Below are 17634 nucleotides of genomic sequence, written 5' to 3' on the forward strand. Positions count from 1 at the left end.
TGATGTGGAGCTCAGCTCAACGGGAGAGCTCAACTCAACACGCGTAACTCTCGATTTGTGCTACGGGGAGATCAGCTCGACAGAACACCGGCTTCCTCTCACATCTGAAGACATGCAGGTTAGGTAAATTGGAAACTTGAAATTCACCGTAGTGAATATGTTTGTCTATCTGTATGTGGTCCTGCGATAGACGGGCATCCTGTCCAGGGTGTTCCCTGCCTCACACCCTATGACTGTTGGGATAGCCCCCCTCTGACCCTTAATTGGAGTGAGCAGGTTTACAAAATGGATGGATGGAGTTTCACCTGTAGAACCTGTATGGTGTTTCTGAAGTATTTGCTTTTGATTGTTCAGAACCAGAAACACTCTACTTGTCAACTTAAATACAGTACATTGCACTTGAATAACTTGACATTTAAGTGATGTTGCACATCGGCATGTTCAGTTCTGTTGTATGCAGAATTTTCATAAGGCACGTCACAGCCTAAATACAAAGGGCTCCTCAGGGACCGTGACAGTTGAAATTGCTTTGAATGGAATGGCTCACTCAAAATATGTTGACAAAAGGATCTGATGGCTGCCAGGAGTCACCACAGCATCTAAATGATGGAGTAAAAGCAGGGCTAAATGTCAGAGACAACCCGCTCTGTCAGACAGCTACCATTGATTGCACATACACACAACATAAATAATTTACACTGTCTTGGACAGAACCCAACTGTCAATACCTGAAAGCCTCTTTATTGAGCTTCACATAATGGCAATATACAGTACATGTTATCCTATACACAAGGCTAGGGTTATTTATCTTTACGAGCTTGAGCTGAATTTGGCCTCCATGGCTGTATAAATTAACTGCAATGTCTCCTGTCATTATCTTCAATCTTCTTGTATGGCTGCATTATTTTTGATTGTGTTATAAGTATTTTGAAGTTTGTAGACTTTATCAGCCTTCATGTGTGTCTGGTGGAACAGCTAGCTCAGTGGAATTGAAATGTGTGTCTGATAAGTAAATAAAATATATGCCAAAGTGAGATATGGAGTCCTCACTGTCCCTCTCAGGGTTGCCAGGTTTGTAAGTGACTCTCGGATTTTGGAGCTTCATTCAAACATATAGGCCCCTATTTGGAATTGTCCCTTACATCTGAAAAATTAATTTCTACGTATCATGTACAACTACCTACATTCATGCACAACAGTAACATTAGCATCACTATTTGGTTGTTAAATGTGATGTAACACATCACGTGATTTTCAGCTTCCGGGTACAAACAAAAAACAATGTGCGCTTTGTCAGCTGTTTGTGGTCGTTAGTCGTCTGCATCAGCTGAGCTTCTTTCGAAGCTAAGACCTCACAGGTAGACTTCCCAGATGTGCAACTGAGTTAATAAGTCGGAAACATCACTGGAGTTGTCGTTTTATAGATTCCCAGCTGATGATAAACAGAAACAGAAGTAGCTACAACTGATCAGGTAGGCCCCCTACCCTGGCCTTTTTGTTTTGATTGCTGATGCTGCAGTGGCTGTACTGACCATTTATGAAATGAATCTCATCAATATCCATAACCATAAGTGTTTTGTTTGGACTCGGAAACAGATTTATCATGTGATGCGCTACGTCAGAGCTTAACAGTCCCATTAATTTGAATTTATTCAGTTTTAAAGTTATTTAACAAATAAAATACAGTAAAACTCACATATAATGGATTCAGGTGGACCAGCAAATTTTGTCCATATCAAAAGCCATTATATGTATGTAACGGATTAGTTACGTTCAGGAGGTGCTGAACAAACTATGGGGGAATCCTGAATTGGGACCTGGTTTATATAATGACCAGGTCAAAAATTCCTCTGAAAAAAATAAACGTCTACCTGAAAGAAGCGGTGGGCATTATGTCCATTAAAAAGGAAACATATATATCTATATCTGTGGCATGTTGTCTTGGCAGGTACAGAAAACACTGGCATCTGCCGCGGCATATACAGATGCCACTGGAAGTGCAGAGACCATGCCGCTGCTACAAAATGCATTTGCCCCTGCTGCATATTTGCGGACTTTTCTGCCAAACATATTTGATCCATGATCAAATGTAATCATGGAAATGTAATCAGCATACGCACTGCAAAACTTTTAAAATATGACGGGAGAGGAAGGAGTGAAACCGGAAAAGTGACAAGTCCCACACTTTGCGGTGTCTGATTTAGCAGGTGCACGTCAAGCTACGGGTCCCAGTGTCTCCCTAAAAATCGGTCCCCCCTGATGACGCGGTTCACGGATTAACACCTCGTTTCTGCTTCAAACTGCACACCACTCATCTATCTCAGTGACAGATATCTGAAGCTTTTGTACAACAGTCATTTCCACATAAATTCAGCATTATTTCATTATAAAAGGCAGCGGAAGCAATTAGGCTGCCAGAGCTGCTAACTGATGCGTTCACTGCGCGTCGGACATTTCAGTGAATCATGGAATTTCGCCTTGTTTCTGCTTAAAATGGCCTCATTTCTGCTTAAAACTGACTTTAGAGTGATTTAAGATTTTACCTTTCTCACCTGATGCTTAATAATCCCAGTAATCCAATTGATTGCTCTAGGTCAGGGGTGGCCAAGTTCAGTCCACCTTCCTGACACTCTTAGTTGTCTCCCTGCTCCAACACACCTGAATCCAATGAAAGGCTCATTAAAAGTCTGCTAACAAGTCTTTCATTGGATTCAGGTGTGTTGGAGCAGGGAGACAACTAAGAGTGTCAGGAAGGTGGCTCTCGAGGACCGAACTTGGCCACCCCTGCTCTAGGTGAAGTGTCTCCATCTCAAACGAGCTGCTGTGATCCGAACTGACGCATGCGCAGATGCAAAAGGCAGACCAAATTTTAGTGGTGGATCGTTCGGTCTGCAACACCGGGTCTGAGCATGGTTTGAAAAACAAAGTTTTGCAGTCAGTGAGTGTCAGTGCTGAACTTAATTTCATACAAACATCATTTCATTCAAACATCATGGCGGCGCGTGCATACGCTGCGGCTTCTCTCTCTCCCGAGACCACAGGAGTTTTTCCTTGTTTTTGTTTGTCTTCGTCGTCATCTTCACTGGGTCGTGTCTCACACCATCTGAGGCATACATACAGCCGTGAGTTTCTACTCAGGAACTCGTCATTTATCTCCAATCTACACCCAGCGGTCACGGAAACGCTATGGAGCTATGGTCTGCTACGGAGGCCCAGACTACCACCGACCCCCACCCCTACACCTCGCCCAGAGTGGAGGCACCACAAGCGGCGTGAGAGGAAACAGAAGAGGGGGAAGCGCGGAGGCATCCGAGCGAGGTTAGCAGCTAGCCCACATAAGCCGGCGATCCCCACCATCGTGCTGGCTAACATTCGCTCCCTGGACAACAAACTGGACCACATACGGCTCCTGAGGAATACCCGGAGGAGTGTGAGAGACTGTTGTGTTTTTGTGTTCAAGGAAACTTGGCTTAACAACAACATAGCGGACCACGCCATTCAGCTTGAGCGGCTAACTTGCTACTGGGCGGACAGAGCCCTCATCGAAGGAGGTAAAACGCGAGGGGGGGGCTCTGTGTTTACATCAATGACGCTTGGTGTCGGGACGCTGCGGTGGTTACTAAACTCTGCTTGCCGCTTGTGGAGCTTATGATCGTGAAGTGTCGGCCATTCTACCTACCGAGGGAATTCAGTGCTGTAATGATAGCTGCGGTGTACATTCCCCCTAGCTCCAACAATAACACCAGGAAGGAGGCACTGAATGAACTGCACCACCACATTAGTGAGCAGCAGACAGCCCACCCAGATGCCTTCCTCATCTTGGCTGGGGATTTCAATCAGGCTAACCCCAAGACAGTGTTTCCCAAACTACAACAACACATAGACTTTCCAACTCGGGGCAACAACACTCTGGACCATGTTTACACCTTCCAGAGAGGAGCCTACAAAGCTTTCCCCCTTCCCCACCTTGGCGCCTCTGACCATATCACCATCATGCTGCTGCCTGCTTACAGACCACGGGTGAAAGTAGTTAAACCAGTTCGGAAGCAGGTCAGAGTGTGGCCAGAGGGAGCTGTAGAGGCACTCCAGGATTGCTTCAACACCACAGACTGGGCGGTGTTCAGACAAGCTGCCTTACACAACTCCACCACCATCGACCTCCAGGAGTACACACACTCGGTTACAGCATACATCTCCAAATGTGTGGACGATTTAACAGTCTTAAAGACCATCACCATCCGAGCCAACCAGAAGCCGTGGCTGACAGGTGAAGTCTACAGGCTTTTGAAGGCCCGGAATGCGGCCTTTAAAGCGAGAGATCAAGTTGGCCTGAGGACAGCTAGAGCCAACCTGTCACACGGCATCAGGATGGCGAAGAAGGAGTACTTCAGGAGAATAGCCCACCGCTTCAGCGACAGCAGGGACGCACGCAGCATGTGGCAAGGACTGCAGTCTTTGACCGACTGCAAGCCACCGCCACAGACCTGCAGCAACTCCACCTCCCTGCTGAATGACCTTAATAACTTCTTCGCCCGCTTTGAGGCCCTTAACACCACACCGGCGCACAAGTCCCCCCCCCCCCCCCCCCTGGGTGACCAGGTGATCACACTGACTGCAGACAGTGTGAGGAGAACATTCAGCAGGATCAATGCCCGGAAAGCATCTGGTCCTGACAACATTGCTGGCCGCATACTGAGGGATTGCGCGGGGGAACTCGCAGATGTCTTTTCGGACATCTTTAACACCTCGTTGCGCCAGTCGGTCGTTCCCACGTGCCTCAAAGCCACCATCATCATCCTGGTGCCGAAGAAGTCCACACCATCCAGCTTCAATGACTACCGTCCTGTCGCACTCACCCCCATCATCATGAAGTGCTTCGAACGGTTAGTCATGAAACACATCAAGTCTGCACTCCCCCCCTCCCTAGACCCCTTCCAGTTTGCATACCGGTCCAACCGCTCAACAGAGGATGCCATCAGTGCTGTCCTCCATCCAGTCCTCACACACTTGGACAATAAAGACTCATATGTTAGGATGCTGTTCATTGATTTCAGTTCAGCATTCAACACCATCATCCCTCAGCAGCTGGTCATCAAACTCGACCATCTGGGTCTGAACACCTCACTGTGCAACTGGCTGCTGGACTTCCTGACCGGGAGACCTCAGGCAGTGCGGGTCGGCAGCAACACATCCCACACCATCACTCTGAACACGGGGGCCCCCCAGGGATGTGTGCTGAGCCCCCTCCTCTTCACACTGCTGACCCACGACTGCACACCACTTCACAGCTCAAACCTCATCGTCAAGTTTGCGGATGACACAACCGTGGTGGGTCTCATCAGGAACAACGACGAGACCCACTACAGGAGCGAGATCAGCCGGCTGACCATGTGGTGCGAGAACAACAATCTTCTTTTGAATGTGGAGAAGACGAAGGAGATTGTTGTGGACTTCAGGAGAGTGCACACCCAACACTCCCCTCTGACCATCGATGGTGCTGCTGTGGAGAGGGTGAGCAGCACCAAGTTCCTGGGTGTGCATCAGAGGATCTCTCCTGGACCACTAACACCGCATCACTGGCCAAGAGGGCTCATCAACGCCTCTACTTTCTCCGCAAACTTCGAAGAGTCGGAGCAACACCACACATCATGTGCATGTTCTACAGGGGTACGATCGAGAGTGTCCTGTCATGCTGCATCACGGTGTGGTACGGCGCCTGCACAGCGACTTGTCGTAGGTCCCTTCAACGCATCATGAGAGCAGCGGAGAAGATCACGGGCACCTCTCTCCCACCCCTCCAAGAACTGTACAACACCCGCCTCACCCGGAAAACCACTAGGATCGTAAGTGACCCCACTCATCCATTACGTAGTCTCTTCAGCCTGCTGCCTTCGGGGAGGAGACTGCGCAGTCTCCAGGCCAAGACCAGCCGGCTGAGAGACAGCTTTTTCCACCAGGCTGTCAGGACACTCAACTCCCTCCCTGCTTTGCCCCCTTTCCCCCTGCTGCCCTCCACTCACACATAAACACAAACTGGACTGTTTCACTTTCCATTCCCGCCAATTCCCTAACCTCCCTAACCTAAGCTGCTGTGAAGATATTGCACTTTATACATACAATACTCTCTGCACAATGATCAACAACTGTATATATTCTTGCTCTGGTCATGGAATTTGCACATATCCATTACTGCTGAATGTTGTCCTGCCACTTTGCACTACAAGTATTTGTTTGTTTACATTTACCTTTTGTATAATTTTGTTACAATTACACTATTACAACTTTTTTTTTTTTTTTAGATCTCTACACTTGATATTTATACTTTATTATATTTCTTAAATACCTTCTTTTGTGAGGTCAGGGAGTCCAGAGATCAGGTATTTCAGTTCTCAATATGTCTGATGTATTGTAGAAATGACAATAAAGTTGACTTGACTTGACTTGATACCTCTGGTACTGGCTACGCCCAGACTGCTCTGTCCGGTCCATGCGAGGGGTTTTTAATGGAAATGTATTGCAATCAGACAGAACTTTTTGCCCAATGTGAGCGAAAATCCATAAAATCCATTATATATGGTGTTTATTATATGGAAAACCATAAGAAAAACCAAAAGAAGATTATTTTACCTCTAATATTATTACCAGCTCAGAGGACAAAAGGTCATGGGATTACAATATTGTTATCACGTTTGTTGCTTGTTGGTTACACTCTGGTTTGCCTTATGCTGCGTTTACACATAACGACAAGTCACGAATGCCACAAAGTACACATTCTTGGCTGCTGATCACGAATGTGATGATTCGGGGCAGAGGCATCAGGTGTCCTCAGGAACTGCTGCAGCCTGTTACCATGCGTTACGATTAATGGCACGTGTTTCTGGAGAATTATCAGAAACCATTACACATGGTCAAGAATAGTGTTCCGCGTTGTTGCGCGCTATTGCGCATAACAGCACATTGTTAAGTTCTGTCACGTTGTGAACGAGGTGAATTGTCTCCACACACACACCCATATTCATCCAACTGTTGCTAACAATTCAGATCGCTCCAGTTTTTCAGAAGAACTTTGTGACTGCATGCCTAGTTGGGCTCTGCACCATGGAGTGGCGCAGAGAGTAGGAGGAGACAGACAGAGCCAGATGTGTGGCTTCATGCAGCTCTCGTCTCATGCGTTTTCCCAAACATCAGGCACATGCAGCAGGTGGAACACCTGCAGGAGCGCTGAAGAGCACTGAAATGAGACTTTTAGCCGACTTGGTGTCAGCAATCAAACTGAATGCGGTGTAGCAGGGTTTAATTGTGCGCGCGCTTCTTCCTCCACTGGACTGGAGGAGGTGCAGAGATGTCTGGCTGCACGTGATGCTCCTCTTGCTCCTCTGGTTCCTCTGGCTCAGACTCGTTCTCCTGCTCATCGGTTATAGCAGCAGGTGGAACACCTGCAGGAGCGTCCTGAGGAGCTTCAGCAGGAACTGTGGAACGACACTTGGCCATCTTTGCGTCACTGTTCCTCTTCGGCATACTGCATCAAACTGAACGCTGTGGAGCCGAATTTAATTGTGTGCAGGTGACAGAAAACTGATTCGTCATGGCGCGCAGTGAAATGTGATGCCGCGTCACAATTTGTGTCAAAACTTGACAGTTTCCGTGTCACTTCGTAATAACGAGTGACAGTCTGGGCTCCAAGAACCATCACAGGAACCACTACGAACGTTGTCACGTTCTATTAAGGATCACTACTCATCAAGACGGATCAACGTGCTCAGTTGCAACCTCCACGACGTGAGACGAAATGAGTGGTGTGTGTCATTCATGGAAGATTTTTTGACAGACAGAAACATGCTCCATGAAAATCAAGAATATCACGCACCAACACGCATTATTAAGAAACCAATTTAGATGTGTTAAGTCACATTAAGAATGTCAGGAATGTGTCACGAATGACAGAAAAATGACATTCGTAACGCGTCTTGCTTATGTGTAAATGCATCATTATCAGATTAATATTTAAGACACCGCATTTTGTACAAATAAAAAGGTTCCCAAGAAAAAAGTGTAATCAAAAAAATATAATAGAAATTGTATATATAATGATCATTACATTGAGTAATATTATGAATTTGATTTCTTTGAGATTCTTTTCAGTGGTAAAGTTTCTTATTTCTCTACTAAAGATCTAAAGATAAAAAGATAAAGCAACACTGGTCAGCCTTCTTTTGTTACGTGAGAAAATCTGAAGCTTAAAGTTTGGCTTTTAGCTGAAAACATTACTCATAAACATGAGTAGCTTATCAGCACTGCTTAAACACTATGGTCCTTTATCTTCTGCATGTGTTCTCAAAGGAAAGTTAATCATTGACTAAAGAATATCTGACTTTAAAACCCTGAGGACTGTACTTGATCGTGCAGATTTTTCACATTGTTAGTTAAACACCAGTGGAAAAACCTGGGTCATTTAGCAAAGATAACAGCTTCAGCTCCACCGACTGGCCAACCAAACAACCACTAATTGCAGATTTCCTCGATGAAACACAGCTCCGTCCACCATCGCGTTTATCTCTTCCCCATCCTGGAGTGATGACCCTAACATCAGACGCTGAACCAACACGATCTGCCATATCCTGTTTTCGTTCTCCTCAAAATGTGCATTCGATTACTTCTGCTCAATGATCTGCAGAAATGACTTCTTCACTGCCATTGTCTGTGTCTTCACTGCTGTCCCTGTTCCAAAGTTTGTCGCTGTGCCGAGCAAAGAGAAATTTGAATATGGACGTATAATTAACAGCAGCTTGTCAGTTGATAAAGTAAGAGCAGAGAAGTGGAGGTTGGCATGTAGCTGCCGGTGAGATCATCATCACGCCGTAAAGATGGAAACAATGGATGCTGTCTGTGCCTCACTGCTCCCAGGCTTCTCTCTCAAATGGAAAATCAATGAGCGGATAGAGACACTCACTTGAGCGGAGCAGCCCAAAAGTGGGACTAGGAATTGAAACATGAGGCATGACATGACGTAATGAAATGAAACAGTGCTGCATAAATACCCCGAGACAAAACCTCGGCTCAGCCGTAATCAGTGTCATTTTTGTAGTCTTTCTCATGTGCGGCAAAACGCCTGCAGCCCTGCAGTCGCTCGTCATCATTAAATGGGCATCCTGCAGCACGAAATCAAATCAAAAAGAAACTTCCAGACACGACAAACCATCAGGTTGCCCTCGTTTCAATACTGATCACTGTTTCAAGGCTTCACATTCCTTACTCACTGAATTAGTCATGCACTGTACACATGGCCGGAACAAGAATGACCACAGAGTCAAAGTTGAGTCACAAGGAAGGAAACCTTTAAACCAGACTGTTTGAATCCTTCCTCAGACATCTGGAACTGAGAGCATGAATCATGCATGTCTGGACACTGCACACAGTGTAGCCACACATAACACAGACAACCTCATTTTTTTAATAGGTGTCATCCAAAGAATATGTCCTTCTTTGTCAGGAAAACAGATGATCGCTGCTTAGGAATGCATGCATAATTTAATGCCACCAAAAAGGTATAGAGAGCTAAAAATATACTGTAATCCTGTCAGGTGAATATTGTGATAAAGGGAGGGTCATGAGTACAGCTCATAGGTCCTACAGCATTTTCAGTAATGCAATTTTCATTAAATGAGAATTAATGACACTTTCAGGTAATGCTCCGAAGAGCTTCCAGGGAGAAGCTGGAGAATGGGTGAATTTAGCGAGCAGACTGCTGAAGGATTGTTAGAAATTACTGCTATTGTGTCACCACTATCAACCTAATCCTTAAACAAATATCCTACAGATTTCAGTTACACAGTTAAGCTGATTATTAAAATTAATTTGATAGCAATGAGATATTACCCAACAAACACATATCAACAAAACATAACATTTTCTGATGATCCGGCTTAATTTGCAAGGCAGTTGCATGCTAAACTAGCAAAGAATACCATTTAGTGAGACAAGCTAGCTAACGCATTCACAATCAAGATAACTTACCAATTACTAATAAGTATAAAAATGACAATTATAAATCAACACATGCATATGAAAAGAGGCATAATTAAATTAATGTGTTAAATTTATTTCTTCATTTCCATGCATCAGCATTATTTTTGGCAATTTTCTATTTCTAAATTTACTCATTTAGTTATCTATATACACTGACTACATTTAATTATTTCTGGATTTCTATGAGGGTGGTGTTAACCTCTGACCGAAACAGAGTTGGTGAGCTTGGTGAATCAGACAAAAGCTACTGATTCCAATCAACTTTACATTCCACAAACTAGCCATAACCTTGTTGTATAAACTACATGTAATGGCTTCCTGTGAGAGATCTTTGGCAGACATGCTGCGATTTCCTGCTGACCAGCTTTAAAAAAATTCTTTCTTCTTTCTTTTGTTGTATCAAACTAGTGCATTGCCTGTGGGGATCCACGGGTTCTAGATTGGGTAGTGCTTATAAAATACGTGGCTGACATTTTTCAAGAGTGGTAATAAATTATGCAAAGCTTCTATAATGATTTTAACTGAAAGTGCAGGAAATTAAAATGAGAAGGTTTTGTGAATAATTTAATTTATTATTTGCCACATTTAGTTGATGTCATGTTTTACAACTGGTAAGGTTGAGATATTTCCTTTGTTCAGAGCTTGTCTGGTTAAGCAGGGACTGATTAATGGTGATATCAATATCCATTGTTCACAGATTTTAAGTAATATCCATAATTTCTCCCAAAATATCAGTCCTATCAACTTTACATTTTCACAACATTCATCCTTGACCCAAAATACATAAGCATACCATATGGCAAATATCAGTTCTTTATAAATCTGTATCTTATAACACACTTAGCTAGTGTGATACATGTTGCCTTAAACATAAGCAGTATTGTCCATGAGTGATCACCACTGCCTGGATCAATACCAAGTCAATTGTATAAAGTTCACCAAAGTTTAACATTATGCCATTGACTACTTGAGCGAATACTTTACCTTTGAGAGCAAATCTGGCTTACTGCAGAGTTTATGGTGAATTATACTAAAATTAATTTATATCCAGCTCAAATTTTGTATGTCAGTTGATGAATATTGCCAGCCAAGATCAGATTTTTGCATGTGACAAACAAATAACAACCTTTGTGTGCATTTGATGGGCCAGAATGATTCAGTTGTTCTTGTTGTGACAGCGCCATCCTGTGAGACTCATAAAACATTTCCTGAAGTTGTTTTTTGGATGGGGGTCAGTGTCTAGCAGCTGCTCTATGGCTTTCAAACACAGAGGATATCGGCCTCCTTTTCAACCACAGCATTTTTCTTGTTGTTTTTACTGAGGGGAAAAAGAATAAACTCATTCCCCAGAAGCCACGATTATTCAGTGAGCAGGCCACACACGCAGATAGGAAGCTATGCCACCACCCCCATCCACCCAAGAATGGGAAGCAGACAAATTTGGGGTAGACCACTCCGAGAGTACAGATTGCTACATACAACTTCTTGGCAACTCAATTATAAGGCAATCAAGTCACAAAAAATGGCACTTTTGCTCCCTACCTCCTCGCGAAACACCCCCATGCTGTCTTTTCTTACAAATCGCACATGTCCTCGCTGCACCCATGCAACTGCAAGGCTTCAGCTTCAATGGCATATCGTGTGGCCTTGCTGCACATTTGAGTCATACAGCTCAGAAATATGCAAAGTAATAGAGAAAAGTAAGGGTTACGCCTACAGCTGCCACTACTATTAAGAGATAATTGGAAGATTATCTCTTCAAAGTTGTACAAACACATATAAGACATGAACTTATTGTGATTCCACATTGTTTATTCCCTCACACATACATGCCTCATTCAAATGCCTGATGTGATTTTCAGTATGGTGATCTAATTGGTTGCACACAAAGCTTTAAGTGGCTAATGTTGCAAGACTAATTATTTTTCTGCTTTTCTAGTTTCATTAGACTGTAATACAGCTGCAGCCATGTCCACTTAACGAGGGCTTTGAGATATCTGTTTGCCTCGCAGCAGGAAGACGACAAACATGCACATGCAAACATAGTCAACATATTTTCAGCAGCATGTTGGAGCAGATCGGCTCCAGGGGGACAAGGACACGTTCACTTTCTGCCCACATATCAACCTGCCATCACTTTATGGAGCAATTTTGAGAAGTGTGGGTGATTTCTTACCCAATGTGGCATGTATATAGCATACGGTCCTTGTGTGCTCTCTCCCCCCCCCCACACACGCATATGAGTAGCTGTGCACCAGTATGCTCAGAATGTATCAAGTCCTTTCTTCTGTTGGGTTGGGTTCCATGTAAATGCACCTCACCACTCAAAAATAACAAAGTGAATGCAGAACAGGCACAAAGTGGTGCATCATTATGTTCTGGCAACAGTGTCAAAAAAGTAGTACACCTCTACATGTGCTGGAGAAGAGGTCATATTACATCATTTGCTTAAGGGTGTTTCTGTCTACTGTAAGGTTTTGAGACTTGAGTCCCAACCAGTAACCTAAGAGAATAGTTGCATGTCTTTGGTACTAGATATTTCCATGAAATTCTTTGGTACCACTCATTCCAGTTCTACCCAAGTATTCCCCGGACATACATTGGTACTGGAATAACTTTGTTTCAAATAAACACATCCTTCAGGAGACCAAAATGAGATGTTTGATTGCATTGTGAGTGAATATCAATTTTGACCCTGTGGCTGTGGTGTGATGTCCTGAGAGTGATCAAGCAAACATGGACCTCAGTACTACATCCACCCAGTGATGTGTGGTGAGGCTGATGGCAGGTGAAGCACTGACTTCATCATAATCAGATTTACAAACATATGTAGCCCACAGAGTAGCTCATTCACCGTTTGATTGATAGCAGTTAACGGGTTATGTGTAAACTCTCATATCAGCATTCTTTACACATACAAACTGTAGCACACAAAAATTTGCTTATAAATGAAGTCCATGTGCCGCTCCTTCTGAACAAAAGCATCGATGACTTGTTTGTAGAAGTATTCCTTATCTTCCTTCACTTTTAAAGCCTCTCTCTCTCAGTGGAAATCACTGCCAGGGAAGAAAGTCATCCTTCCTGTTTCGACTCTATGTTTTAAGCCTTTTCTGACTTTGAATGTGAGTGGTCGACCGCTTGTGTTTGATGAGAAAATTCTTCAGGTCACAATATCCCATCTGAGTCCAGATAGTTTCTTGCTGGACATCCACACAGCCAGACTTTGCGTGTGTCCCACTCAGTTTGAAAAGAGTGGGTTTTCTGTCATGTAGTCTGAACCTTTTAGCTCCTGTGTTGGTCTTCCTTTAAGTGCAGTTGTATGCAAAGGTTTGGGCACCCCTGATAATTTTCATGATTTTCCTTTATAAATCATTGCTTGCTTGAATCAGACATTTCAGTTAAATATATCATATAGCAGATGAACACACTGATATTTGAGAAGTGAAATGAAGTTTCTAGTATTTAAACAAAGTGTGTAATAATTATTTAAACAAAATTAGGCAGGTGCATACATTTGAGCACCCTTGTCATTTTATTGATTTGAATACATTTAGCACAAATTATTGGAACACAAAATTGGTTTGGTAAGCTCACTGACCCTTGACCTCCTTACACAGGTGAATCCAATCATGAGAAAGGGTATTTAAGATGGCCATTTGCAAGTGTTTCCCCTCTTTGCATCGCTTCTAATGAGTGGCAACATGGGAGCCTCGAAACACCTCTCAAATGACCTGAAAACAAAGATTGTTCAACATCATGGTTTAGGGGAAGAATACAAAAAGCTATCTCAGAGATTTCAGCTGTCAGTTTCCACTGTGAGGAACATAGTGAGGAAATGGAAGACTACAGGCACAGTACTAGTTAAGCCCCGAAGTGGCAAAACACTTGCCACCTACAGTAAAATTTGGAGGTGGTTCCTTCATGCTGTGTGGCTGTGTGGCCAATGCAGGTACTGGGAATCTTGTTAAAGTTGAGGGTCACATGGATTCCAGTCAATAGCAGCAGTTTCTTGAGAACAATGTTTATGAATCAGTGACAAAGTTGAAGTTGCGCTGGGGGTGGATCTTTCAACAAGACAACGACCCTAAACACTGCTCAAACTCTACTAAGGCATTCATGCAGAGAAACAAGTACAACGTCCTAAATGGCCATCTCAGTCCCCAGACCTGAATATTACTGAAGATGAATGGTCCAAAATACCTTCAACCAGAATCCAGACTCTCTTTGGAAGCTATAGGAATCATTTAGAGGCTGTTATTTCTGCAAAAGGAGGATCTACAAAATATTGATGTATTGTGCCCAAATTTATGCAGCTGCCTAATTTTGTTTAAAGAATTATTACACACTTTTTGTAAATCCTATGAATGTCATTTCACTTCTCAGATATCACTGTGTTTGTCTGCAATATGATATACTTAACTGAAATTGCTGATTCAAACAACCAATGATTTATAAAGGAAAATCATGGAAATCATCAGGGGTGCCTAAACTTTTATACAACTGTATTACCTCCTGCTTCAATTGAAAGTCCAGTTTAGAAAATTGTTTCAGTTTGGATATGTAATCCTCCATTCTGAAATTAAAATAAATGGACCGTGGCTCTTTACTTGCTAACTGTAAATTGTAGCTTGCTGTCATTTATTCTGCAGCCGAGGAGTTGCTGCAAGAAGAATCCCTGGGATCACTCATGCCCCCTAACATGAGGCAGAAGAACTGCATGCCTCACCTAGTGACTTTTTGCAGCCAATTTATGGTCGCCCAGCATATGAACCACGTTACACACACATATGGCCGTTTACAAAAACACTGTACATAATGTACATCAGCTAAATTATGGAATGTAAGTTCAAATAACCAAAGTGTTTGACAATTTTAAGAGTGCACAGCCTCACCTGCCTCCCCTGACCGCACGTCAATGCATCCACCCCAGGTCCCCCACAACTGGATGAGACCAAGGGGCAAATCACTTCTCAACTTCCCACTGACGTTCAAAGGCTACATTTGGGAAATATGGTTGGACTATTGGTCTATCTGGATGGTGAAAATGGAGACCTAGGGCAATTACACAGCATGATGGATGCAGCACCAGCTTCATCCAGCATGTGACCATCTTAGGTCATTACAACACCTCTGAAGCATTGCGCTATCATTCATGGCTAGATAGCAATGTATTGTCAAATGGTGTTGCTTGAAATCCACTCTGCACTATGCAGTTTCTAATGTTTTTGGTTTATGCATATAGGTCAGCTCAGTTTCTTGGTGGTTCTGGGCTAAAGGAGTCCCATTAGAAATCATTATCCCAGTCTGTTTGTTTTCAGTATGGCCTCTTTGGTATGGAATGAACTTCATATCCAAACATCCTGGCATCCCATCATCTCTTCCCGACCCCCATAACCCCACTCTGTTAGGGCAGGCTTGGCTTCATTCCTCTGTCTCTAACAAGCAGCCATTAATAAATCATGCTTTGCTCATTACCCAAGCCCTGTTATCAGCCTGTGCCTGTGAAACTGAGCTAGTCTGTGCTCTTCATTGCTACAGAGTCCATGCTTCTTTCCGTCCTTCACATCTTATCAACCATCAGTGTCAGTGGTTTGTTTCCCCTTTACACTCCTTTCTTCTTTCCTCTCACTTTCTTTTCATCTTGCATTTTTCCACCCGCAACTCTCTCATTGGCGCTTATTGAAAGTTTACCCTACATTACGGTTTGAATGCTCTGTATTTTGGAAATGCATCTCTTTCGTCTGAGCTTGAAGTGCCAACAACTTTTAAAACTTTTTTTTATTTTGGTTCCAGCATTTCATTCTTGCCATAATGGAAAGCCTGCAGAATCTATCATGGTTCCCTAAAATTATTGAACCACAAAGGGATGATGGTTTGCAGCTCATTCCTCCACACCCAGCAAATGTCATACAACCTCTTGGACACAGTGCAAGCTTTTAAATGAGTTTTTAAAACCCTTTTTCCTGTATGCTCCAATATTGGCTAAGAATATTGATTATTAGTATAAATTACACCTTCCCTCTTTGGGCAATCGTATTTCAGCATGCACATAAGACTAGAGGAGTCTGAGTATCCATGTGTGTTTACAATTAGTCCAGCACTTCTTTCATTCCTAGAGGCTTTTCCTCTCTATTACACCAAATGAGATCCATTCAGAGACAATGCCCTAAGGTCAAGTCTTCCTATTAGGTGTTTTTACTAAGCCTTTTCAGTAAGTCTCCTTTCCATTGGTCTAGACTGGAAACAAGAGAGAGTGACTATTTGAATGGTACTGCCTGGACTGATGTACTTCCATCGACTATGCTTTGCACGCTTACTCACGGCATATATGCCCATTTAGCCAGCAAAGAGCTCAGCTTGTGCATTATTAAATGGGAACCATCTAAAACCAACTGGATTTGATTTTGTCTCTATTTGTGGACCCAAAAGAAGTCTGAGACTTACTGAGTAAGCCTCTTGAGCCTACAGACTGAAACAAAACTATTGTGTCTCTGATAGTCTCTATTCATCCAAACCCTTTCAGTGCCCAAGAGACAGCCAGGGAAAGCAGGAATAAGATGATGGAACTTCATTTATTGCTTCCATCTGTTTATATCTTTTTGCTTTAGTAAGTGAAATGCCAATGTAAGTAGCCGGAATGACTGGTGCACTGTGGCACGCTGATGTTGCTCAGCTGCTCTTTGCTCAGAGTCATTAAGTGAGACTAAAACATATATGGCTGACAGAGAAAGCTGGCTGCATCCACTTAAATGTATGGTTTTAACATGCCTATGTTTTTTGCCCACACCACCCCAGCTTTAATTTAGTTGTAGAAATTGTGCATGCTTCCATGTCTTCTGCTTCTTTACTTCATGCAAAAAGGATTTGACTTTTGTTACCCTTCCTTGCATACTCTTACATACCAGTGGTCAGCTCAGTGTGAATTTTGTAATCTGTTCAAGAACTTGTTCCATATTCCATCAGAACTTGGGCCCATCTGAAGCCAACATCAAAGGCCTTGTGTCTCACAAGGATCTGGTAGCCTGTTCCACCAATGCCGTGGTTTCCTACATCAATCCAGCATATTATTGGCTTTCGCATGCAACACCATTTTTCCTCATTAATGTCAGCTTGGCCTATCAGAAATGGCAGAAATGTTAAAATCATGCATGCTGCTTCATACTCTGTAGCGTTCTTTAAAAGTCATTCAGTCTCTTGGCACATTCACTCTTTTGTTTTGAATGAAAGAAATGTACAGTAGGGTTAAGTAGCCAGCAAAGGTCAACAGGAACCAAATTGTTATCATTGATAAATGGAAAAGTATGTATGCGTTTCCTCATGGATTAGAAATATCTAAGATCCTTCCCAGGTTCCAACTCAGGTTATCTGTGTGCTGTTAGAGGTCCAGTACTTGGTCATATACTACGTACATTTGCTACTACAACGCAACTCCACACCAACTGACACGGCACATAGATCACTTTGGCACAATCATAATGTGTGGAATTCACATTTGGTTCAGATCACATCTTTGCTCAGCTGGTTTAGTTTGCTTTCTTACCGCAAGTGAATCATATTTCAATTCTCTTGAACACGTGCAACTCAGTCTAGTTTCACGTGGACCATGGT

The 17634-nt window shown here is 43.2% G+C and overlaps 1 protein-coding gene across 1 annotated transcript in view; it reads left to right on the plus strand.

The window, feature by feature from the left end:
- The window catches only part of LOC117512033 (neuropilin-1a-like), a 193174-nt gene that overhangs the window by 123284 nt on the left and 52256 nt on the right, over positions 1–17634 (plus strand).

Source organism: Thalassophryne amazonica, chromosome 1 (assembly GCF_902500255.1).
Source record: "Thalassophryne amazonica chromosome 1, fThaAma1.1, whole genome shotgun sequence".
Taxonomy (NCBI): Eukaryota; Metazoa; Chordata; class Actinopteri; order Batrachoidiformes; family Batrachoididae; genus Thalassophryne; species Thalassophryne amazonica.